The sequence below is a fragment of the Erinaceus europaeus genome, chromosome 17 (genome assembly GCF_950295315.1).
Source record: "Erinaceus europaeus chromosome 17, mEriEur2.1, whole genome shotgun sequence".
Classification (NCBI taxonomy): domain Eukaryota; kingdom Metazoa; phylum Chordata; class Mammalia; order Eulipotyphla; family Erinaceidae; genus Erinaceus; species Erinaceus europaeus.
In genome coordinates, this window is record NC_080178.1 from 17,065,327 (window position 1) to 17,091,460 (window position 26,134).

The 26,134-nt window shown below is 45.7% G+C and overlaps 1 protein-coding gene across 4 annotated transcripts in view; it reads right to left on the reverse strand.

Annotated features, from left to right (window-relative positions):
- TSPAN18 (tetraspanin 18) overlaps positions 1-26,134 on the reverse strand; it is a 142,035-nt gene that overhangs the window by 92,611 nt on the left and 23,290 nt on the right. For 3 of the 4 annotated variants that reach the window (XM_060176550.1, XM_060176552.1, XM_060176551.1), the window contains one exon: positions 18,990-19,033. The exons of the other annotated variant lie outside the window; for it this stretch is intronic. The gene's annotated coding sequence lies outside the window, so the exon portion shown is untranslated. The remainder of the gene's footprint in view (positions 1-18,989; positions 19,034-26,134) is intronic. 4 annotated transcript variants of the gene reach the window in all.

Below are 26,134 nucleotides of genomic sequence, written 5' to 3' on the forward strand. Positions count from 1 at the left end.
TTTATGGGGCTCGGTGATGGCACTATGAATCCACTGCTCCTGGTGGTCATTTTTTCCATTTTATTGGATAAGAGAGAAATTGAGAAGGGAGGGAAGACAGAAAGGGAAAGAGAAATATAGACACCTGCAGACCTGCTTCACAGCTTGTGAAGCATCCCCCCCCCCCCCCCCCCGCAGATGGGGAGCTGGGGGCTTCAACCAAGATTCTGACACAGTTCCTTGTGCTTAGGACTATGTGGGCTTGGGGACAGGGAATCTGGGCCCTAGGGGTCCCCTGGAAGTGCATCCCTTCCCCCAGCCTCTTTCAGGAAGCTTCCATGACTGCAGGTGCTTGGCTTGCTCCCTGCAGGGGGCATGGAGATGGTGGGAGGTGTGAATTACACTCTCTCCTGGGTCCTGAGCTACTTCCAGCAAGGCCACCAGGCTCTGGGAAGAAGGAGCACCAGTCAGGTATTCCTTGTAGTGTGACAGGAGGGACAGCTTGAGGGCGCTTCTTCAGAGCTAAAAAGCTGCAGAGGTTAATGGCATCCTTCTCACCATCAACGAACTGATTTTTTTTTCATTCTACAAAAGATTCTGGGTGAGACAAATATAAATCTAAGTGGCAGACTATTTCAGAAAAAAAAAATTAAGATTAAAAAAAGAGCAATTGACTGGAGTCGGGGAAAACCCAGCAGCTTTGCGGTTGAATGGAGTTTCTGTTTCACCGCAGGTTAAGTAGGAAACGAGTTCTCATTCAACCTCTGTTGCAGATCTTGCTGAAACGTGTTAGCCTGTGCCCTGGCTTTCCTGAGTGTGTGGTAATGAGCATGATTGGATCTCTCTGTGTGGGGTGGGGAGCACCCCATGGGGAGTTGGGAAGCACAGTAGGAAGAGTCAGTCTTTTGGGTTCAGCCAACCCCAGGGCATCAGAGCAGGCCATGCAGGCTGGGCAGTGCTCTGTCACCTCCACTACCATTTTTTTTTTGCCTCTAGGGTTATTGCCAGGGCTTGGTGCCTGCACCACAAATCCACTGCTCCTGGAGGCCATTTTTTCCCCTTTTGTTGCCCTTGTTGTTCCATCATTGCTGTGGTTATCATAATTGTTTCTGTCGTTGGATAGAACAGAGAGAAATGAAGAGAGGAGGAGAAGACAGAGAGGGGGAGAGAAAGAGAGACACCTGCAGACCTGCTTCACTGCCTGTGAAGCGGCTCCCCTGCAGGTGGGGAGGTGGGGGCTCAAACCGGGATCCTTATGCCGGTCCTTGTGCTTTGCGCCACCTGCTTAATGGGCTGCGCTACTGCCCGACTCCCTCCACTATCATTTTATTGGGTCCTGGCACATTGTAACATGTACATTGCATTAAACCAGGTATGCCACCACCCAGCACCCCCTTTTTAAAATTTATTTATTTTCATGACAGAGAGAAAGGGGCACCAGAGCATTGCTCATCTCTGGCATCTGCCTGTGCCAGTGGTTGCACCTGAGCTCTCTAGGAAAGGGGTGGGGATAGTTTCAAGCATGTAAGACTGGTAAGCTTCCCTGTGTACTATCTTCCTGGCTCAACAAAGATTTTTTTGTTTGGGGGGGGGAGCAGGCAGTGTGCACACATTACCACGTACAAGGATCTGAGTTCAGACTAAAAAGTTATCCATTTACTCTGCAAAGTTCAGATGTGACCAGGCATCGTATTCCAGGCCTAGGGACCCTTGGCCAGGGGCCACATGTCTAGCAAAGGGACCTACTGGTCCAGGGATGACCAAGAAGGAGTCCCACACAGCTGTTTGCAGAAGGAAGCAGTGAGCAGAGAAAAGCAGGAAGTCCAGCTTAGCGGACTTTCTGGAAGCCACTTTGCTAAACATGCACTTGAATGCGAACAAAAGCAGGAAACAGACCTCTTGTCCTGTGGAAGGGGGTGGTGGTGGGGGGCTGGGGGACTCTCCCCCAAGCTGACATGTCTTCTAGCCTCAAGAACATCTGTGCCCACATTCACAAAGTACTTGGCTCTGCTTGTTGTTTGTTTATTTGCTTATTTATTTGTTTTATTCATTTATCAACCTAAGATCTGAGAGAGAATCAAAGTATCACTCTGGAACACATGATGCCTGGGTTCGAGCTCAGAGTAGTCCAGTGCTCTAGCCACTGTGCCACCTCCTGGGCCACTGGCCTTGTCTTTGGAGAGTAGTGAGGTCATTCTATCAGATTCTGAGCTCACCAAAATGAGAATATCTGTCTCCCAGTGAATGAGGATGGGCCAGGTAGTTGTGCACCTAGTTAAGTGCACACAGTACAGTGTGCAAGGGCCTGCCTGAGTTTAAGCCTCTGGTCCTCACCTGCAGTGGTAAAGCTTCACGAGCAGTGGAACAGGGCTGCAAGTCTCTCTCTCTTTCTCTCTCTCTCTTTCTCTCTCTCTCTCTCCCTCCCTGCCCTCTCAATTTTTCTCTGGCTCTATCCAATAATAAATAAAGAGAAAAATTTAAAAAAATATAGACAAATAGAAATGAAGAAGAAGAAAAAGAAGAACAAGAAAGAGAAGAAGAAGGAGGGAGAGGAGAAGAAAGAGAAGGAGGAGGAGGTATGGAGACAAGAGGGAGGGAGGGTGAAGGGGGAGCTGGCAGCTCAAAGAGCAAGAGCTGGGTCACCCCAGTTGGAAGGTGACTCTGAGGTCCCCCATGTGGGAGGAGCCAACTGCCCTGCCCTGGTCTCCCTGTGACCTGTCCTTGGGAGTGAGCGCATGGTCATGGACTGGGTGTTTTCAGAATAGCAGGCCAGTTTCTGACACCTGGCTCCCCACACCCCAGTCCTCAGCACTAACCCAGATGCACTGCCCAGCCTGGGGATACACAGAAGGACAGGGGAACAGGAATGGGGGATTCCCCCCTTGCCCCAGAAAGCAGAATCTGTATCCTCTCACTGGGCCTGGCCCCTCCCCTTCTGGGGAGCATGGCTGCCTCTGGGCCCAAATTCAGTTGAAACAGATATTGGGGTCTTTTAAAAGCCCCCATCTGGGAGAAATATATAAACACTTCTTCTGGAAAAGGCTCTTGGGCATCTAGACAGAAGCCAACACCCTGGCTCCTCGCCTCCTAGAGTTATTTATTTATTTATTTATTATTTATTTATTTATTTATTTATTTATTTTCATTAGAATGGCTGCCTCCAAGGATTGCACTGCTGAAAAAGAAAGGGAAGGAAGTATGGTGGAGCCTCCAATCAATTGGGATGTCTCTCACATCCACCTGAGCACACTGTGCCCCAGGGACAGAGACTGTGTCCACTAGCCATGTGCACAGGCAGAGCTCAGAACCCAGGTGACTTTTTAGGAACTGGGACCAAATATCTGCTGAGTTGGGGTTCCCCCGAGCAAGCCAGGCTCTGCCCTTCCTCCCACCGAGGTGGACATGGACTGGGGACACCCAGGACTTTCTGCTTAGAACCATCTGACCACACTAGGGTTGCTACCGGCTCCCATGGTAGAAATAGCTACCGAGGGTCCCCCAACCAGGGGCCCTGGACACCTGCCACCTTCCACCACCTCCCACATTACTCCATTTGGAGGCATCTCCCACGCATGGGCAGGGGGAGCAGGAGGGTGCGAGCAGTCTGCAGGGAAGAAGAAGAAAAACAAAAAAGCAGAATCCCAGCACAAGCTGACAATTCTCAGCAACCCCGATGATGAACAGCTTCATTTCAGGGGTGGGGTGGGGAGATACTCCTTTCTTGTTCCAAGTAACAGACCATGTCTGTTGTCATGGGTGAGCTTTAATAATGTGTATGTACGTTTCAGAGAAGTGTGTGTTCTTATCACTTAACCTTTAATAAGCATTGTACTTATATGGGAGCTAATTCAAAGAATACCCGTTTGTACTGCCAGATGCCAAAGCAAGCCAATTCAGCTACACTCCTTGGTTGTTCACTTTCAGGACAAAAATTCAGAATTGTTGGGGGGGGGGCTCCTGGCACATGGTTCACTTCTTCAGCCACACTGGGGCTACACGGTCATGCATCTAAACAGGAGATCAGACTACAGCGATGGTAGCGCAGCGACTCTAAGAGTGAGGCCAAAGAATCTGTGTCACCTCTGACCCTCGTGGTATTCATACCTCTAGAAGTTTCTTCAGGGAGCAGGTGGTGGCGCACCTGGTTGTACACACATGCTACAACGTGCAAAGGCCCGGGTTCTAGCCTCTGGTCCCCACCTGCAGGGGGAAAAGCTTCACAAATCGTGAAGCAGGGCTGTAGGTGTCTCTCTGTTTCTCTCCCTCTCTACCCCCTACCTCCTCTTGATTTCTGTCTGTCTCTATGCAATAAATAAATAAATAAATAAATAAATGTAACATTTTTTTTTAAATCAAAAGACTTTAAAAGGAAATTTCTTCATCTCCCACCCTTCTTTAACCAGAGCACTATTCAGTTCTGGTGTATGGTGGTGTGGGGGATTGAACCTGGGGCCTTGGAGCCTCAGACATGAGCGCCTCTTTGCATAACCTTTATGCTAGCTACCTCTCTCTTATCTTTTTCCAAATACTCATGAATATAATTTTTAAAATTATTTATTTATTGGGTAGTAACAGAGAGAAGCTGAGATGGGAGGGGGATATGAGGGAGAAAGCAGGAGAGACACCTGTAGCACTGCTTCACCACTTGAGAAGCTTTCCTCCCTGTAGAAGGCTTGAACCCCAATATATACACAAGGTCATGTGTGCTCAGTTAGGTGCACCACCGCCTGGTCCTCATAAATGTCATTTAATAGTGTAGACTCCCTCCTTTCACTTTTTTTTTATGTGACACTATTTGGTTTCACACTGGCATGATTCTTTATCTGATGTTCATGAAAAGGCAAGTTTCTATATAGGGTTGATCCTACATTTCATTAACAGCACTGAGAATAGTTTTGTTGTGTAAAGGAAGCAGGTATTTAAAAAAATCATCTGCCCAACAACAGATGAGTGGCTGAGAAAGCTGTGGTATATATACACAATGGAATACTATACAGCTATCAAGAACAATGAACCCACCTTCTCTGACCCATCTTGGACAGAGCTAGAAGGAATTATGTTAAGAGCTAAGTCAGAAAGATAAAGATGAGTATGGGATGATCCCACTCATCAACAGAAATTGAGAAAGAAGATCTGAAAGGGAAACTAAAAGCAGGATCTGACTAAATTGAAAGTAGAGCACCAAAGTAAAAACCCTGTGGTGAGGGGTAGACATGCGGCTGCCTGGGCCGGTGGGGGGTGGGATGGGACACAGTCTTTTGGTGGTGGGAATGGTGTTTATGTACACTCTTAGTAAAGTGTAGTCATATAAATCACTAGTTAATTAATATGAGAGGGGGAAAATTAATTGTATGCCTCGAAGTTTTTAAAACACAGACTGAGTCTTAATATATAGGCTATGTATTTGATATGCGGACTCTCTCAAAAGCCTAGACCAAGTAGATCAGAGGCAACCAGTGGCACAGCTATTTACAAGATACTGGGTACTGTACAGCAAACTCTAACAAAAGGACTTTTCAAAGTTAACCCAATTACCAAATAATGTGATAATATTAACTATCCATTGTCTTTTTGAACCCTAAGACAGCAGGAACCTCACACCTCCACTATAGAGCCTATATTTCTCCCAGTCCTGGAACCTTAGGATAGGGCCCACTTTCCCGCATGCCTCTCCCAATCCGTATCAAATAATATTGCATCAGCCGATTGCAACCTATCAATGCAACGAGTGCCACCTCAACATGCTTCACTTCAGACTGTGTCCAGAGACTTCAGGTGTGGAATGACAACCCTTCAGCTTCATTACTCGGGTGAGACCTTTCCTTTCATAGCATTCTCTAATTCCATTCCAGGTGGATCACTTTCTAACAAAGTCCCCAAACCTAGATATACACCAGTTTCTGTGAGAGGGAGCATATGTTCACACGTATCCATAAACTACTGCAAAATATATACCTGAAAGCAGAAGTACACTAGAGTTTGCAGTGAGTACCCCCCCAACACTTCCTCTCCACTATTCCAAGCTTTGGGTCCATGATTGCTCAACAATTTGTTTGGCTTTGTATGTTAACTCTCTTTTCAGTCACCAGGTTCCAGATGTCATCAGGATGCCGGCCAGGCTTCCCTGGACTGAAGACCCCACCAATGTGTCCTGGAGCTCTGCTTCCCCAGAGACCCACCCTACTAGGGAAAGAGAGAAGCAGACTGGGAGTATGGACCTACCAGTCAACGTCCATGTTCAGCGGGGAAGCAATTACAGAAGCCAGACCTTCCACCTTCTGCAACCCACAATGACCCTGGGTCCATGCTCCCAGAGGGATAGAGAATGGGAAAGCTATCAGGGGAGGGGATGGGATATGGAGATTGGGTGGTGGGAATTGTGTGGAACTGTACCCCTCCTACCCTATGGTTTTGTTAATTTATCCTTTCTTAAATAAAAAATAAATTAAAAAAAAAAAGCTTGGGAACTTGCATATTCAAAAAACAAGTAAATAAATAAATAAATAAATAAATAAACAAACACTGGAGTCATTCCGTAGTATCAGGATACAAAGCAAGTAATGTAAGAAATATATATGTAGAAAACAAGATGATGTTTATAATGCTTGCTTACTAAACCATGGGAGGAAACTTCTAAAGGTAGTGGGTGTGTTTACTTAGTAAACTATAGTGATGGTTTTGTGATATCTTATCTACTACCTAATAAAAATCATAGACATTAAACATACATTTTTATATAGTGAGGAATCAAAAAAAAATCATCTGCCAGGCACCACCGCCCCCCCCCCCCAGCTGAGCCCCTTCTGTCACTGCTGTGTTTTTACATGGGGCAGTGACAGGTGTATAGTGCTTTACTGCAGGGCAGCACTGAGCCCAGGACCTGTTCTTCCAGCCAGTTGCTCTCCCAGAGTCCCCAGGAAACAAGATCTGTTCACTCAGATGGCCTGGATGGTTCCTCTTCTGAGCAGCTCCAGGTAACAGCTAGCAGGAACCTTCCAAAGGTTTCCAAGAACTTTCTGCCTTCTCCATCATTTTCCCCATTTACACTAATTCCTCAGGTGGTCTGACTGAAGTTTCAGGTTTGAATTGCAATCCCCAGGCCTGACCTTGTCCTTGAACTCTAGTCACATTCGTATCCCCATCCCCTTCGTCACACATCCCCTGAAATTGCTAATGGGTATCTCCACTTGACATACTCCCCCCAAAAAAGAGCCCAGCCTGACCTCCTTCCCCTCACTTGCAGCTAAAGTCTAGCCCAAAAGCAGAATCCTGTGTCTCAGGCAAAAACTATGCCACCTTGGAACCCCTCTTTTGCCCCCACCCCAACAGTCCATCAGTAGGTTTGTTCAGTTCTGCTTTCAAAACAGATCCTGACACTAGCTTCTGGGCACCTTGCCTTGACTCTAATACCAGCCTCCATGCTGCTCTCCCTAAAGTCTGTTTTTCACCCAACAGCCAAAATGACCTGGGTAACATGTGAACTTGAACCAGTCTGACTGCCCGCACACTTGGCAAGGAAGCCTAAAATCTTTCCCCTCCCTCCAGGCCTCTGCTCCTTCCCTGCCATCCCTGCTCAGACACCCTGGTGGTGCTCCCTGGAGGTGCTTCCCTCCAATAAAGTCAAGAGCTGCACCCCAGGATCTTCAGGTCTGTGCTCCAATGACAGCCAATCAGGGTGGTTTTCTGAAGGCCTCTGTTCAAAACAGCAAAGCCCCAGACACTCCCATTCCCTCCCCACTCCTCAAAATGCCTGACACTTGGGGGTTTTGTTCTCTCTCTTTCCTTTCTAGGAAGGAAGCTTCCAGAGGGAGAACAGACCCTTTTGTGCACCATGATGGTGCCTGAAGCACAGTGCTCAGTAGAGAACAGGAAATCAACCACATTTGCTGAATAAAGAAGTGTGGGCTCATGTTGGCTCTCAAATCAGCTCAGGCTAAGGACTGTCACCAACACACTCACCCACTCAGCAGATGTGGAGACTGAAACTTGAAGAATGGAAAAACTTTACCTCGCAGTACCTCAGAGAGTTGATGATAGACCTGTGATTAAAAATGAAAATGGACTTCAGACAACAGAGAGTCAATAGAGGATATTAGCAAAGCCAAAAACTCATTTGTTGAAAAGACCAATAAATTAAAAAGTCTCTAACTGGGATAGCTAAGAAGAGAGAAGGCCCAAATCACCAGTAGCAGAAATGAAAGAGGGACCATCACTACAGCTTTTACTGTTGTTAAAATGACAATGAAAGGACACTATGAATAGTCCTATCTCTCCAAATGTGAGAACATAGATGAAATATACCAATTCTTCCAAAGATGCCATTTGCAAAAAGTAATACAAGAAGAAACAGACACTCCATCTAAATCTGTTGAAAAACTGAAACCACAATTAATAACACCTTTCAAAACAGAAAGCACCTGGTCCAGATGGGCTTACTGGAAAATTCCAAGAAATAGTTAAGGAAGAGAGTGCACCTATTCTCAACCCTCCAGAAGATACAAGCAGAGAGAATACTTCATCAGCAATTTGTGAGGCCAGTACTAGCCTAATACTAAGGCCAGACCAATAAAACTATAGACTAACATTGCTCATGAGCAAAGATGTATAAACCCTTAATAGAAGTACAAGTATAAATGGCAGTGCATGTCATGGCTGAACAGTATCTAGCTCACGTAAGCAAGGCTACTTAACATTCAAAACTCACTTAATGGGGGCCGGGTGGTGGCACACCTAGTTGAGTGCACATGTTACAATGCACAAGGACCCAGGTTCGAGCCCCTGGTCCCCACATGCAGGGGGAAAGCTTCACAAGTGATGAAGCAGTGCTACAGGTGCTCTGTCTCTCACCCTCTCTATCTCCCCCTTCCCTCTTGATTTCTGACTACCTCTACCTAATAAATAAAGAACACTAGAAAATAAATTGAATTTAAAAAACTCAGTTGACGTGGCTATACGGGAGGTGGTTCAGCAGGAGAGTGAAGGCTTTACATGTGTGAATCAGAGTTCACTCCACAGCACCCAAATGTGCCAGCATGGTGGTCTGATTCCTTCTCATTAAATTAACTGATTACATAATTACTATTTAAAAAATAAAATTATGTGCTCCATTTCATCAACAGGTTAAAGAAGAAAAATGACACATTCATATCAGTAGGTACAGAAGAAGCATTTCACAGGCCATTACCCATTCATAACCAAAACTCTCAGCAAATTGAGAACCAAGAAGAATATTTTCAACTGGATAAAGCACACTGAACAACAACAACAACAAGTTGGTTAAGATTATATTAGCGGAGTGTAGCTCCTACTGCATTGAATGAAACTTTGGTTTTGTGGCGTCTTTTATATTCTCTATCTCCACCCCATGTTCCACCTCTATCAAAAACAAAACAAAACAAGACATTATACTCAGTGGTGATGAATAAGAATTGTCCACCAAGATCAGGAATAAGTCAAGTATAATCTCTGAGATCCCTATTTTTGCAACACTGAACTGAATATACCAGCTAATATACTAAGACACAGCTTTGTTTTTAATAGAGTTAGAAGTCATAAAATGTGCTATATGATTTTCTATATAGACAATCTGTAACAATTAACAACAAATTCTCTTGGAGCTAATAAGCATGAATTGTGAAACAAGATTGCAGGATACTATGTTAATATACAAAAGTCAATAACTCTCCATATATGCCAGTGATGAACAGTGGAAAGTCACATCTGAAACACAATACCATATCCATTAGCAACAGAATTTGTGAAGCAGGTATGAAATTTTTATGAGATTTATAATGAAGACAATATCAAACTGTGGTTAATGCTTCCAAATAAGGCCTAAATAATCAGAGAAAAAAAGGGGTGGGAGTCCATGTTCATGGATAGGAAAACTCAATATTCTCAAGATGTCAGTTCTGGCCAATTTTATTTATAGATTTAATGTGATTCCAGTCAAAATTCTAGCAAATTATTTTGTGACTATCCACAAAAAAAGATAACTAAAATTGATATGAACAGGCAAAAGACCCAGAATGGCCAGTGTAATATTGAGGAACAAAGTTAGAGAACTGACACTATTTTAAGACTTACTATACAACTACAATAATCAAGGCAGTGTGGTACCAGCAAAAGAATAAGCAAATAGATGAAGGGAACAGAATAGAGAGCCCAGAAATAGACTCCCATAAACACAGTCCATTGATCTCAATAAAATAACACAATTAAAAAGCAGTACTTTTGACAAATAGTGCTGGGATGACTAACACTACATGCAAGAAAAAGAAAATCTATATAGTAACCCTGTAACCTTCACAAAAAGTAAAAAGTAAACACAGATGTTATAATAAAATGCCAATTATAAAACGGAAAAGCTTAGATGATTCTGGATAAGGCTTACTAGATACAACATCAAAGGTACAAACCATGAAAGAAATAATTGATAAGCCAGACTTCATTAAAAAGTTTAGAAGTTTGGAGCCTGGGAGATGGCTCAGCAGGTATAGTGAATACCTTATCACATGTGTGACCCTCAGTTCAATCTGCAGTCCCACACAGAAACACCATCAACAGCATCAAGGGAGCTCCACAGATGGTTAAGAGGTACCTTATTGTCTGTCTCACTCTCCCCTTTCCTCTCTCTCTCTCTCTCTGTTTTTCTTCCCTCTTCCCCTCCCTCTATCTAAAATTACAGAGCATAAAAAAACTGGGAGGCAACTTAGCAGAACTGCATATACATGACATCCTAGGATCATTCTCTGCCACAACATTAAAAAAAATAAAAAATAATAATAGGGAGTCGGGCAGTAGTGCAGCGGGCTAAGCGCACATGGCGCAAAGCGAAAGGACTGGCATAAGGATCCTGGTTCGAGCCCCTGGCTCCCCACCTGCAGGGGAGTCGCTTCACAGGCGGTGAAACAGGTCTGCAGGTGTCTTTCTCTCTCTCCTCCTCTCTGTCTTCCCCTCCTCTCTCCATTTCTCTCTGTCCTATCCAACAATGATGACATCAATAACAACAACAACAAAACAACAAGGGCAACAAAGAAAATAAATAAATAAATAAGTAAATAAATAAATAAATATTTAGAAAAAAAAGAAGGGGCATTTAGAGAAGGACAGCAAAATCACAGACACAGAAAGCAGATTGGTGGTTACCAGGAGGTGCTGGAGAGAATTGGAAGTTACTATTTAGTGGGTCTAGTTTCAGGCTGTTTTTTTAAATAATAAATCTTTCTTTTTCTTTTTTTAATGTTTATTTTAATGAAAGATACATGGAAAGAGACCAAATCACTGCTCAGCTTAATAGTGGTCCTGGGGATTGAATCTGGGACCTCAGAATCTCAGACATTAAAGTCTTTTGCAGAACCATTATGCTGTCTCCCCTGCCCTAGACTTTCAGTTTTTCAAAACATAAGCCCTGGGAGTGAGTAATAATGAAGTTTACACACAATGTAAGTACCACAGACAAAGTACCACCAAGCCGTACACTTAAATATGGTTTAGGTGGTACATTCTATGTCATATATCTATCTTAACGCAATAGAAACTGTGAGTGGAATTATACTGATATGGTCTTATAATTTTGTAAATCAATATTAAATCACTAATAAAGTTAAAATTTAAAAAACTGGGAAAGAAAGAAACCCACAAGAAAACATGGAGATGTTATGTGAGTGTTACGGAGTGAGAGAAGCCAACTGGAAAAGACTGTCTACTGATTGCAACTAGGGGACACTTGGGGACAGGTGAGACTGGATGCAGGATGAAGTTGCCCAGCCTGAGCAGGGAGGGAGGGATGAGCTTCAGGGCAGTAACACTCTCCTCCATAAGCCTGTAATGGTGGACACGTGTCATAACATATCTGTCAAAATGCCAAGGATGAACACATAGCACGGAGTGGACCTTGATGTGAACTGTGGGCGGTGGGTGGTAAAGGTGTGTCAATGCAGGTACATTACCTGGGACACAGGCACCTCCCTGTACTGGAGTGTCAGTCATGCGTGCAGAGGCTGCACATGTGGGAGGAGGGGGGGGATAGCAGAATTCTCTGTCCTCTTCCTCCGGTTTTGCTATGAACCTCAAACATCTCTACAAAGTTTAAGTCAATCTATTGGACAAGGAGAGGAGACATCTCAGGACACAGTTCAATCAGCTTGGCAATGGTGGGTGCCCAGCCCTGGAATGACTCTCCTCAGTACATGCAGAACAACCCAGAGAGAAGAAGGAGGCTTTGGGAGGGAATGGCCAAGAGGCATCAAGGCCCAGGCCTCAGTTGTGAAGTTGTGATTATGGTGTGCACAAGGCTGGCCCGAGGCCACAATGGCTAAGTGAGCAGGAAATAGCCATAATGAGGAACCTGCATGTACCCCACACAGCCAGAAGCAGGGTTGCTTGCTTCTGAGGTTGCTTTGTTTTATTTTTGCAAGTTCATGTGTATCAGTTCTCTAGATTCCACATGAGTGAAACCACCCAGTACTTTTCTTTCATCTCTTTACTTATTTAGTTAAGGATAATCACCTCCAGTTCCATTCATTTTGTCCCAAAGGACACAAAATCATCTTTCTAATTGTAGAGTGTACATCCCATGACTTCTTTAGCCAGACATCTGTTGATGGGCATTTAGGCTGCTTTCACTCTGGCCACTGTGAATAATGCAGCTACAAATATGGGGTCTGTATGTCCCTTTGGATAGAGGCCTATGAGTGGTATTGCTGGATCATAAGGCATTCTTCTTTTTTTTTTTTTTTTTTGCCTCCAGGGTTATTGCTGGGGCTCCGTGCCTGCACTACAAATCCACAGCTCCTGGAGGCTATTTTTTCCTTTTGTTGCCCTTGTTGTTTATTGTTTTTTTTTTAACTGCTGTCATTGTTGTTGGATAGGACAGGGAGAAATTGAGAGAGGATGGGAAGACAGAGAGGGGGAGAGAAAGATAGAAACCTGCAGACCTGCTTCACTACCTGTGAAGCGACTCCCCTGCAGGTGGGGAGCTGGGGACTCGAACTGGGATCCTTATGCCAGTTCACCGGGATCCTTATGCTGTTTCTTGTGCTTCACGCCACGTGTGCTTCACCTGCTGTGCTACCGCTCCCCCGGCACCCAGCATTCCATTTTCATTTGTTGAAGGACTCTCCATATAATCTTCCAAAGGGGCTGCACCAGTTTGCATTCCCACCAGCAGTGCAGCAGAGTCCCTTTTTCTACACAACTTTGAATGTCATATCCTGGTGTGTTGATGGAAGTCATTCTCTTGAATGTGTGAGATGGTATCTCACTGTAGTTCTGATTTGCATTTCTCTAGCGATAAGTAGAGTGGAGCATTTCTTCACGTGTCTGTGGGCCATGTATGTCTGTTCTTTAGAAAACTGCCCATTTAGTTCTCTGACCCACTTTTTAAAAATTAAGTTATTGTTTCTTTTCTTTTAGTTAAGCTGTACCAGTTCTTCTTTTTCTAATTGTTATTAGTGATTTAATATTGATTTACAAAATTATAAGGTAGTGGGTATAATTCCACACCTTTCCCACCACCGGAGTTCTGTGTCCCCATTCCCTCTATTGGAAACTGCAGTAGTTCTCCCAAGATCACAGGTATGGGTTGACTTTCCTTTCCTTTCCTTTCCTTTCCTTTCCTTTCCTTTCCTTTCCTTTCCTTTCCTTTCCTTTCCTTCCCTTTTCTTTTTACTTCCCTTCTCTTCTCTTCTCTTCTCTTCCCTTCCCTTCCCTTCCCTTCCCTTCCCTTCCCTTCCCTTCCCTTCCCTTCCCTTCCCTTCCCTTCCCTTCCCTTCCCTTCCCTTCCCTTCCCTTCCCTTCCCTTCCCTTCCCTTCCCTTCCCTTCCCTTCCCTTCCCTTCCCTTCTTTTCAGAGCACTGACTAGCTCTAGTGGTACAATGGGATTGAAGCTGGGACTTTGGAGCCTTAGGCATGAGAGTCATTTTGCATAACCATTATACTGCCTGTCCCCATCTTGACTATTATTTCTACAACTATCTATACTTTCTTATATTTGCCCTTGTTGTTCTGTGAGCCTGCCTTCTCTTGTTTTCTAGGTCACACCTACTACTTCTGAGCATCCTTCCTTTCTTTTTTGCTCTCCTCTTGCTCTAGATCCTAGAAGAATTGAAATTCAGAGCCCTCTGTGTTCCAGTTCTTTTTAGATGTTTGATATCAATCATTTGTCTAATTTGTAAATATCTTCTCCTAGTTATTGAATTGCCTGGTTATCCTTGGGTAGTTTGCTTTTTATGTAAAAAGGTTTCTTTGGTTTGATATAATCCAATTTATTTACTCTTATTTTCATTTCACATGCCCACAAATTCAAGTCTCCAAATACATCTTTGATATTAAGATCCTACAATGTCTCACTGGCATTTCCCTTTCTATATTTTAGAGTTTCTGGTCTAACATCTTTGATCCATTTTGATCTGATTTTGGTTTAAGGACCTATTTAAATTTTGATTGTTTTCTTTTGTTTCTTTGTTTTCATGAGAGTCAGGAAAAGAGAGAACAGAGCATGGCTCTTGGGATTGAACCTGGGACTTCTAAGACCTCCAGCATGCAAGTCTGTTGCACCACTGCTCCATCTCCTTGGCTCCCAGCTTAACAGGAAGCTGGCAAATGCTTCCTGCCTCTAACTGCCTGCCCACTAGTAGGAAAGCTAGTGAGCTAATCTGCCCATGTTAATTACTAGCTGAACTATATCCAGAAACTCCCTTAATACCAAAGCTAGTTCTCTTTGTCTGAAAGTGCTTTAGAAATAATGATGAGAAATGTAATGTGTGTAGAGAGAGGAAAGCCTTTTTATACCTGCTCAACAGGAAAATGAGACTTCAAATCCAACCAGGACTCATAGGACCCAGAGCCATCTTGGCTCCATGATCAGAAGTAGAAAATCTGGACTGAGGGAGATGATGGAACACACACACACACACACACACAGACACACACACACACACACACACTCACACACACACACTCACACAAATACACACACATACACACACTCACACACAAACACACACACTCACACACACACCACACACACACACACATACATACACACACTCACACACATACACTCACACACACATACACACACTCACACATACACTCACACACACACTCACACACATACACACACACACACACTCACACTCACACACAGACACACACACTCACACAAACTCACACATACACTCACATACACATATACACACACTCACACACACATACACACTCACAAACACACACACACATACACGCACTCACACATACACATACACACACAAACACATACACTCACACACACTCATACTCACACACACACTCTCACACACACACACTCACACACACATACACACACACACACACTCACACTCACACACACACACTCACATACATACACACACACATACACACACATATACACACTCACACACAGACACACACAACTCACATATACACACACATACACTTACACACACACACACACACACACACACCAGCACCCTGAGAGGGAGACAGCAGTAACCACTACCATTCAGCCAGTATATAAGGAGTAGGATGGGGGTGCAGGAGCAAGGTCTGGAGGAAAAGGGGGTGCTGCTGCCCCCAAAGGCAGGCAGGAGGGTTTCCAGAGACCCCTCAGCCTATCATAACCAGCCCCAGGTGTGCAGGCTGCACTGGCACCCAGGAGCCTAGGTCCCTGGAGGCAGTTAGACAAACACTGAAGTCCCCTTGGCTGGACTTCTGGGGTGGAGAGCACACCACTCATTCAGCTGCCTCTAAGTCTCTTCTGACATCTATCTGGTCTCTGTCCACCTCTTTGTAGAAGCTGGCCAGGAATTTAGATCCACCAACAGAGGCAACGAGAATATTCAGAGAAGTGACACACAGAGCTGTGATTGAGACCCAGTTATACCGGGGTAGGGGGTAATCAAGATCAACTGTGTCCCTGACTTCCAGTGTCACCTTTGGCATCTCCCAGGCTTTCCTGGAATCAAGGAGTATCAGAATACCTTCCTTCCTCACCTCTGTGTCCCTTTTCTTCCCCACGGTGGTGGCTTTGCTATAGGGCCACATCTGCTCCCCCTGCACTGCCCTGGAGGAATCTCAACCAGTCTCCCTTCCTACTTCTGACTTTCCTCTAGAAAGCCGTCAGTGCTCAATCATGTTTGCACACTGGCATCCCCTGGGGAGCTTGGAAGGTGGTAAAGTTCTTTCAGACAGGACACACAAAGCTACAGCACTCAGGCCGACGTGTTTCCAGCGTAAAGACATAGACATAGAAGACTTAAAAAAAACAAGAGTCCAGAAACACACCTAACCATCTACAGCCAACGGATTTTCAGTAGAGGTGCCCAGACTGTTAAATAGGGGGAAATGATATCTGCAGCAAGTGAAGCTGAAACAGCCAGACATCCACAGGCCATTAGGTGCTACAGGACCCTACCTTACTCTGTATACAAACGTCTACACAAAAAGGATCAGTGAGGTGGAGGAAAGAGTTAAAACCATTATATAAAAAAAAATTACAGGGCTAAATATTCAGAGTTTTGGATGTGGCCATGGACTCCTACATGTGACACCAAGAGCAGCAGCAATAGAAGAGAAATACACTGGGGCTCAGGAGGTTCTGCCTGTTGCCTCCTGTCTCCTGCTGTGCTGCCAGATCTCAGCAGGGGAAGAATCTGTGCTCCCTAGCACTGCCTGAGCCATCTTATCCTGCTGGGGGGGGGGCTGATGGGGAGATGGGAGCAACAAGGACTTTCCTTTCTGCCTTAGCTCCAAGCTCTGTGCCAGGCTGGTGGGGAAGTGAACAAGGGCACTGTGGGATGGACATGCAAGGTGCTCTGTCCACACAGGGTACACTGCCAAGAATGCCAAAAGATGTCCTGTGGGTGACTCTGGCACCTTGGAGACCACAGTGTGTGTGTGTGTGTGTGTGTGTGTGTGTGTGTGTGTGTGTGTGCTATTGCTGGCCTCTGCAGGGGTGAGTGCCTCCTGGGTGGGCACTGTGGGTGCTGTTGAGTGTCCTTGGGGCAGGAAGCTCCATCTTTGGGGCTGAATCCTGCTGGGTCTTAGAGGTGGATCCAGAGTCCTTTACTGGAATTGTCCTTCCCTATAAAGAGCTCTTAGAGGGTGGGAAAACTGGTGGTTATCTGCAAAGAAAATGAGCCGAAGGACAAAGGCTCAGGAGAAAGGTTCCTGCCAGGAGGCCTCACACAAGGGAGTCAGGGCTGACACAAGCCAGGCCCCACTCTCAGCCCTTTTTAGTTCAAGCACAGAAAGAGGTATGTGTCTCCAGGGTAACCCTACTGTTAGCTCACAAACACCCTCCTCTTCTGCTCCAAGAACCAGAGCCTCTTCAAGAGGTCACCTTGGTGGTTGGTGGGAGTGTGTGTGTGTGTGTGTGTGTGTGTGTGTGTGTGTGTGGTGTCACATTATTCTAGGAGTTGGTGGTGGCTTCCTGGTTTTTCAAACCCCCAGAACCAGGTGCATGCTATCTGCCTGTTTCCTTCCTTCCTTTTTAAAGTATTATTTATTTATTTATTTATTGAATTGAGACAGAAAGTAATTAAGAAGGAAGGGGGAGATAGAGAGCAGTGGGTAGAAAGCATAATGGTTATGCAGAGACTCTCTTGCCTTGAAACTCCAATGTCCCAGGTTCAATCCCTGTACCACCATATGCCAGAGCTGAGCAGTGCTCTGGTGAAGAAGAAGAAGAAGGAGAAGGAGAAGGAGAAGGAGAAGGAGAAGGAGAAGGAGAAGGAGAAGGAGAAGGAGAAGGAGAAGGAGAAGGAGAAGGAGAAGGAGAAGGAGAAGGAGAAGGAGGAGAAGGAGGAGAAGAGAGAGAAAGACATCACAGCCCTGCTTCACTGCTCGTGATGGTTAAACAAGGGTCCTTGTGAACTCTAGTGTGTGTGCTTAGGCAGACACACCACCACCTTTGTTTCATGTTTTAAAGATTTATTTATTTATTTATTTCATGAGAGACAATGAGAGAGAGACTAGAGCACCGCTTTGGTATATGTGGTGCAAGGGATCAAACTGAGGTCCTTGCATGTGCAAGTCCTGCGCTCCACCACTGAGCCATTTCCCTGTGATCTGACCATTTGACAGATGAGAAAAGCAAGGCTGTCAGGGATTTATATCACTTGCCTTGAGTCAAAAGAACTCTTTCCCGAATGACAAAGCTGGAACTCAGTCTCCCCTGGGTTGGTCCCCAGACCCCAGGAAGGAGAGAGGTCCCCCAACACCTATGGAACACCAGCAGCTCCCTGGCCGGCACAAGAGAGCCCGGCCCACCCCCCCCCACCTCCCCTGAAGATATCCTGGGCACCACTGCTCCGTCTGACAGATGAGCAAGTGAGACCCAAGGAGGAGACTGACAGGGAAGGCACCATGGTGACACGGGCTGGAGCAGAAGGCAGACCTCCTAGCTCCTCATTCAGGAACCTCCCATGAGGCCTCTCAGTCTGTCACCAGTCCAGATCATGTTCGCTTAAGGAACATCCAGAGCCCAGAAGCAGATCAAGGCTTTTCTGCTTTCAGCTCCATCTCGGCATGATAACTTGTGGGTTTAAAGTGCCCAAAAGAGGGTCCTGGAAGGGAGATTAGTACAGGGAGTGGTCACCCTAGGTAGGTATTTCCTTTCCAGGATCTCAAGACCATCAAGGGCTGGGGGGAGGGGTCCCAGTGCATGCTGGACCCTCCACCACACGCCTATATCCCCTGAGAGGGCTCCTTCCTGTCCAAGCCTTCAGCTTCACTTACGGGTCCATGGGGAGGGGTGTCGCAGCCACAACAACAGCTTCAATCAAGACCACAGCCCAGTGCCTCTCCCTCCTCACACACCACTTCTGCTCCTCCCTTCCCGCAACAGATGCCAAGGAGAAGGGACACATGCAAGGTTACTCATGGCCTGTCCTGCACCCCAGCATGAACTGAGAACTCTCACACTTGGGGAGAAAGGAGGGAGACTAGACCCCCTTTCCTAGAGAAGCAAAGCTGCCAAGTCCTACCTTTATCCACTGTGCCTGCTCCTGAAGTGGACTCGGAATTCTCCCTAGCACTCCTTCCAGTGGGGACCTCAGGATCCACCCTAGGATGAGACAGAGAAGCACATGTTGAAGAGGCCAGGCCTGGGGCTGGATGGTGGCTCATGCATAGAATGCACACATTACCACACAGGAGGGTACAGGTTCAAATCCCCGTTCCCCACCTACAGGTAGGAAGCTTCAAGAGTGAAGAAGCAGTGCTGTAGATGTCTCCCCCTCCTCCCTTCCTCTTTCTACCCATCTCTCTCTCTCTCTCTCTCTCTCTCTCTCTCTCTCTCTCTCTCTCTCTCCCTTTTTCTCTTTCTTCTTCTACTTCTCACCTATCAGGGGAAAAAAAAAGCTCCCAGGAAAGGTGAAGTCATGCAGACACCAAGTCCCTGTGATAACACTGGTGGCAAACAAGAATAATAAGGGCTGGGGAGACAGCATAATGGTTCTGTGAAAGACTTTCATGCCTGAGGCTCTGAGGCCCCAGGTTCAATCCCCAACACCACCATAAATAAGAGCTGAACAGTGCTTTGCTCTACCTTTATCTCTACATCTCCTTCATAAAAATAAGTAGTTCTGGGAGTTGGGTGATAGCGCAGTGGGTTAAGTGCAGGTGGCACAAAGCTCAAGGTCCAGCACAAGAAGCCTGGTTCGAGCCCCTGGCTACCCACAACCAGGGGAGTCACTTCACAAGCAGTGAAGCAGGTCTGTAGGTGTCTATCTTTCTCTCCCCCTCCCTGTCTTCCCCTCCTCTCTCCACTTCTCTCTGTTCTTTTTTTTTTTTTTTTTTCTTATTTTCCCTTTTGTTGCCCTTGTTGGTTTTTATTGTTGTTGTCGCTGTTAGATAGGACCATGGCGAGAAGAACGTTAGAGATAAATGGAGAGAGGAGGGGAAGACAGAGAGGGGGAGAGAAAGATAGACACCTGCAGACCTGCTTTACCGCCTGTGAAGTGACTCCCCTGCAGGTGGGGAGGTGGGGGCTCAAACTGGGATCCTCACCGGTCCTTGAGCTTTGCGCCACATTTCTCTCTGTTTTATCCAACTAGGAAGACAAGAATAACTACAACAATAAAATAACAAGGGCAACAAAATGGAATAAATAAATAAATACTTAAAAAATTTAAAACATAAGTAGTTTTAAAATAATAGTAATAGTAGTAATAATAATAGGCCAGGTGGTGGTGGTGTACCTGGGTAAGCACACGTTACCATGGGCAAGTATCCTGGTCTGAGCACCACTCCCCGTCTGCAGGGGGTAGGGCAGCTTCACTTGTGGTGAAGCAGCTTTGCAGGTGTCTTTCTGTCTCCATCGCTATCTCCTGCTCCCCTCTGAAGTTCTCTTTGTCCTATCAAATTAAAAAAAAAAGACTACCAGGAGAGGTAGATTTGTTGTGCAGGCATGGAGCCCCAGTGGTAACCCTACCAGCAATAAATAGAAAGAAAAAAGAAAAAAAATCAACAAAAACTAACTAAATAAATAAAGACGAGGGCTCAGGAGGCATATTGGCTCCTGGAAGTCCCCTCCAGCCTCATGGTGCCCTTTGCCTGAGGTTTCTGCTCCCTCCCTCCCTTTCAGCAAGTAAGGAAGCCAGACAGGGTGTCCATGGGTGGCAAGGCCCCACAGAGACCCTTACAATGGCCACCTGGGACCCAGGGACTCCCTCAACTCTCCCCAGCCAGCCAAGAGCTTGCAACCCACTCACCCGAAGACACCCAGAGTGTAAGCCATCACTGGATGCTTCTCTCCAAGGAAGTTAATCAGCCCAGCGTGGGGACCCCACCCTCCTCAGGCCATCAAGAGGCCTTTGGAGTTGTTTTGAAAATAAGGGCAAGACAACTTGACTACCCCAGGCAGATGACCTCACCATTGTACTCTGGAACCCCATGTCTCCAGAACCCTGCCCCACTAGGAAAAGATAAAAGCAGGCTGGGAGTATGGATCGACCTGCCAACACCCATGTTGAGCAGAGAAGCAATTACAGGAGCCAGACCTTCCACCTTCTGCACCCCATATGATCCTGGGTCCATGCTCCCAGATAGATTAAGAATAGGAAAGCTTTCAAGGGAGGTGATGGGATATGGAACTCTGGTAGTGGGAATTATGCGAAACTGTACCCCTCTTATACTATGATCTTGTTGATTTTTTTTATTTTATTAAAAAAGTAAGTTCTTATAAAAAAAAAAAAGAAAGAAAATAAGGGCAAGAAATTATCACCAGGGCTCATTAGCCAGACTTATCCATCTGAAATCTGGTGTTCAAAGACCAGATACGTAATAAAATACATCTTTAGGGACAAAAAGGAAAGGAAAAGAAATAGTAAGCCCCAGAGTGAAGGGACCAGAATCCCAGCCTGTCGGCTGGCTGACCCCTGTCCTACTTGTCAGTTCTTGAAAACTCCCCAGGTGCTGGGAGAAGGGTTAGATTCACTGGGTGAAAACTGAGCACCAAACTTACGGTGCAGGCCCAGGGGACTGGCTGGGTCACACACACAGCTAAGAAACCATAGGCAAACTCAGAGCCCTCAGTGCCCCATGCCACCCCTCCAGGTTCCCCAGCCCTGCCCGACAGAGGAAGCCCTGATCTGGTGACACATGGCCTGGAGTGAAAACAAAGGCCATGCTCACTCCCTCCTCAGACCACTCTAGGAACCTCAAGGCAGAGGGCCAAAAGGAGGCAGAAGGGAGACTAGAACTCAGGTCTGTGGGTGGCTAGCCTGGCTCACAGGGGAGCACTGAGCTCCTGTCTGCTTTGCAGCTCAGAGATACACTACTCCAGGCTCAGAAAGGCACTGGACTCTCTCTGCTGCAGAACCTAACACAGACAGTATCATCCCAGGAGACCCATGCATGGGGGTTAGAATATGGCTAAAATGGGGTGGAGGGAGTTCCTGGTATACACACACATACACATGCATGAACATGTATGTATGTATAGGTACACACACATAGATGTGGTGTGTTGGAATACACAAAGAACAGATGCCCAGAACTAGAGTCCTTTTCCAGATAAAACTTTAAATCGGGGGGGAGGCAGGTTGGGATAGTGCACCCAGTTGGGCACACACGGTATCATGCAAAGGACCCCACTTCAAGCCCCTAGTCCCCATCTGCAGGGGAGAGGCTTCAAGAGTAGTGAAGCAGTGCTGCAAGCGTCTCTCTTTCTCTCCTGCCATCTCCCCCTCTCCTCTCAATTTCTTTCTGTCTTTAGTCAATTAAAAAAACAACAACAACCTCAAAATGTAACATAAAATGGATGCAAATTCAGGCTTCTGCCTGCAGAATGGCATTTCTGGCCACCTACTCATGGCCTGGGAGACCCAATCCTTTAGACTAACTCTCCTGGGCTCACACTCTCGCCCAACTGAGCCAGGGATTCCAGTCACAGGCTCTGAACTGATAATGAGCTTTTATAGGCTCAGGGGGCTGCAAGGAACATGGATTCATGTTAGGTGCGCCTGTCAGCCACGCAGCCTGGTCGAATGTCACACATTAATGAAATGAAAGGCCACTGCACTAGAAGGAGCTGTGTGTCAGGCAGGACAGGCGGAGCCTGTCAATAACCAAATTACTTTCTAGGTCCTGCTGGAAGCCGGAGGCCAGAGTTGTCTCCCTCCCATCGTCAGTGGAATCTGGCCTTCCAGCAACCCCAGAGATGAGTTTATTACCCAGACTGTCAGGAGAGGGGAAAACTAGCACAACTCCTAATTCTCATTTAAGCAAATCTTCATTGTGTGAGGGAAGACGGCTGGGCTCAGCATTCCTGCCCTTTTCCCCTGAGATCTCATTTCAGCCTCTTTCTCTCAGCAGAGGAAGGTCAGTGTAGACCTTAGACCCCTGGCTCTCCTGCGCAAGACAAAAGAATCCCAGAGTCTGGGCCCAGAGGCAGGAGGCAGAGTTGAAGGATGCCGGCTGGGCGATGGTGGTCGCCATGGCCTGGTTGCCACAGGCTGGCTGTGGAAATGAAATCTCACTGCCCTCTACTCCTCCCCCCAATGTGCTCCTGTCCTGCACAATGTCAGAAGATGCACTGGTTGACATCCAACTCCACCTCTAAGGATAACAAGTCCTCAAATAATGCCATTTCCTTCCATGTCACCGCACTGTAACACTGACTTTAGAAAAATGAATGAAAGTATATTATTCGAAACGTGCTTTTGCTAAACAATGTTTCACTGAAAGTTGCAGTTTCCAAGAAGCTGTCAAAGGTCCTGAGTATCAAACACCTATAAAAAAAACCCTCACCCCCCAAAAAAGTGGACCAAAGAACTGAATACAGTTCTCTAAAGAAGAAATACAGATGACCCACAGACATATTAAGAAATAGCCCCACTCTGCTTATCATTAGAGAAATTTAAGTGAAACCTACACTGAGACTCCATGTCACACCTGAGAGACTGTCCTACGTCAACAAAACAAGAAACAACAGGTGGACTGAGGTTGTAGAGAAAAGGGAACTCTGCTCCACTGCTGGTGGGAAAGCAAACTGGTGCAGCCCCTTTGGAAGACTGGATGGAGAGTCCTTCAACAAATATGAAATTCCATTATGATCCAGCAACACCACTCTTAAGCATTTACCTGAAGGACATGCAAATATTAATCAAAAGGGACATATGCACCCCTGTGTTCATAGTCGTATTATTCACAATGGCCTAAGAGTGGAAACAACTTACATGTCCATGGACAGATGACTGGCAAAAGAAGTCATGGGATATGCACTTTGTGGAATACTACGCTACAATCAATAAAGATGATATTGTGTCCTCTGGGACAAAATGGATGGAGCTGGAGGTGATTATGCTTATTTAAATAAAGTGATAGAAGACAACCACTGGATGATTTAGCCCATAAGTGGAATCTAGAGATCTGATAAACATGAACTTGCAACAACAACAAAGAAGAAGATGAAACAGAAGGTCTCTAAGACTTTGCGAAAACTATGGTGGTTCTCTTTGGGAGGTGAGATGTTGGGGACATAGAGCTTTGGTAGTAGGTGTGGTGTGGAACTATACCATGTAATCTTCCAATCTTGTAACCCATTATTAATCACAAACTTTAAAAATAACAAAAAGTATTAAGTGAGTCTCTCTCTCTCTCTCCCTCTTATATATATATATATATATATATATATATATATATATATATATATATATATCCATGACCTGGAAGAGAGACTGTCTTACTCCAGACCTGCACTTCTCTGGGAAATGGTCCACTACCATTGGGGAGCCATGATAAGCTTCCTTGCCAAGAGTAAATGAAGAGTGTAGACAGGGACCACTCAAATAACTTGGGGGGGGGGGTACACAGCCCCCCCCCCCGGCAGGTGGAAATCCACAGTGGGGCAGTTACTCAGCTACAAGCAAAGATGAGATCTTGTCATTTTCTACCACCAGAGGGTGTCATGTTAAGTGAAATAAGCAGAACAAGAAAGACAAAAGGCAGGGTGATGTCACTCACGTGTGGAGCAAGGGAACAGGCAACATTAAGTAAAACCAGGCCCTTGAACTCTGACTATAGCGGGGGCATCACCAAAGAGGAGGGTCTCAGCAGGCAGTGGTGGCAGGACAGGGACACTTTGGTGGAGGGTGTGTGGTAAGACATATTTTGAAAGGGATGAAGTCAGCACCTGGCGGTAGTGTACCTAGTTGAGTGCACACACTACCACGTGTGAGGATCTGGGTTCAGATCCCTGCTCTCCACCTGCAGAGGGGAAGCTTTGAGAGTGGTAAAGCGGGTCTGCAGGTGCCTCTTTATTTTAATTTTCTTCATTCTCTTTATTTATTTATTGGATAGAGATAGCCAGATGTTGAGAGGGAAGAGGAAGAGAGAGAAGGAGAGAGACAGAGACCTGGAGCACTGCTTTACCACTTGTGAAGCTTTCCCTCTGCAGGTGGGGACCCAAGGCTTGAACTTGCATGATTTCCCGTTGTAACATGTGCGCTCAGCCCAGCCAGGTGCACTACCACTCGACCCCCAGCCTGCAGGTCTCTCTCTCTCTCTCTCTCCTCTTAATTTCTCTCTATCCTATCAAATCAAATACATAACTTGAAAAAAGAAAAAAGATGAAACTACATCCCCAAATGCATGCAGTTCTATAAGACAATGTTACTTTGCTTGAAAGAAAAGGGAGAAAAAAAGCAAATAGAAAGTAAAAGAAGAAAGGGAATCTATGTGCAACTTTTGACCCCCAGCCCCTGAAACTTAACTACTAACTGCAGTTGATGAACAGGTAGTCTGCACATAGTACACATCATGTACTACATCCTTCCAGTGAAGCAAGCAGTAGGCAAGAAAAGATTATGATCTGAAAGAATCAGAGAGGCTATCATACTCAAGGGTGTGGATTCAAGTCCCTGTTCACTCTCTGTAGGGGGGAAGCTTCACAAGCAGTGAGGCTGTGCTGCAGGTGTCTCTTCCTCTCCCATCCCCTTCCCTCTTTAAGAAGAAAAGAAAGAAGGAAGGAAAGAGAAGGGAAGAGAGAGAAAGAAGGAAAGAGAGAGAAAGAGAAAGGAAGAAAGGGAAAGAGAAAGAAACAATTTAAGATCTTTGAAAGAAAAAACAGTTTATTACTGAAAAAAATCTACATGTAGTGAAGCCATGCAGTTCAGAGGCAAGGTGGCCATGGGTGGACTGTATGCATCTCTTAGCAGAGAGCCTTGCACAGTATTCCTCTTAGGTTAAGACTAGGTGGATTCTAATTGCACCATTATTTTATGAGCTAAGAAAATGAAAACCCTGCTAGTAAATGTCACTTATGATTTATGGTGTCACATTTTATATGATGCATCCTGGTTTCCCAGGCTTGGAAAAAAAGATGAAAAGAAACAATGTGTGCCCTAGCATCCATGAAAAAGAGCAAGAGCTTAAACAGTGGTGGTGAGGATAATGACTGATAGGCAAGTCCTTCCTCACCACTTCTGTCCCCTCGATTTTGCAAGATCTTGCTCAAAACTCAGATCTTCTTCCTCTTCATCCTTCATTCAGACAAAGCAGTTTACACTGCATGAAGGGATCAGGCTCTCAATTTGCAAGGGAAGATCTGAGAGCCACTTCAGAGCCCTGGGTGAAGCTTACATGGGACTCTTTAATATCCCTTCTGTTGTCCCTGCTCTGCTTTTAC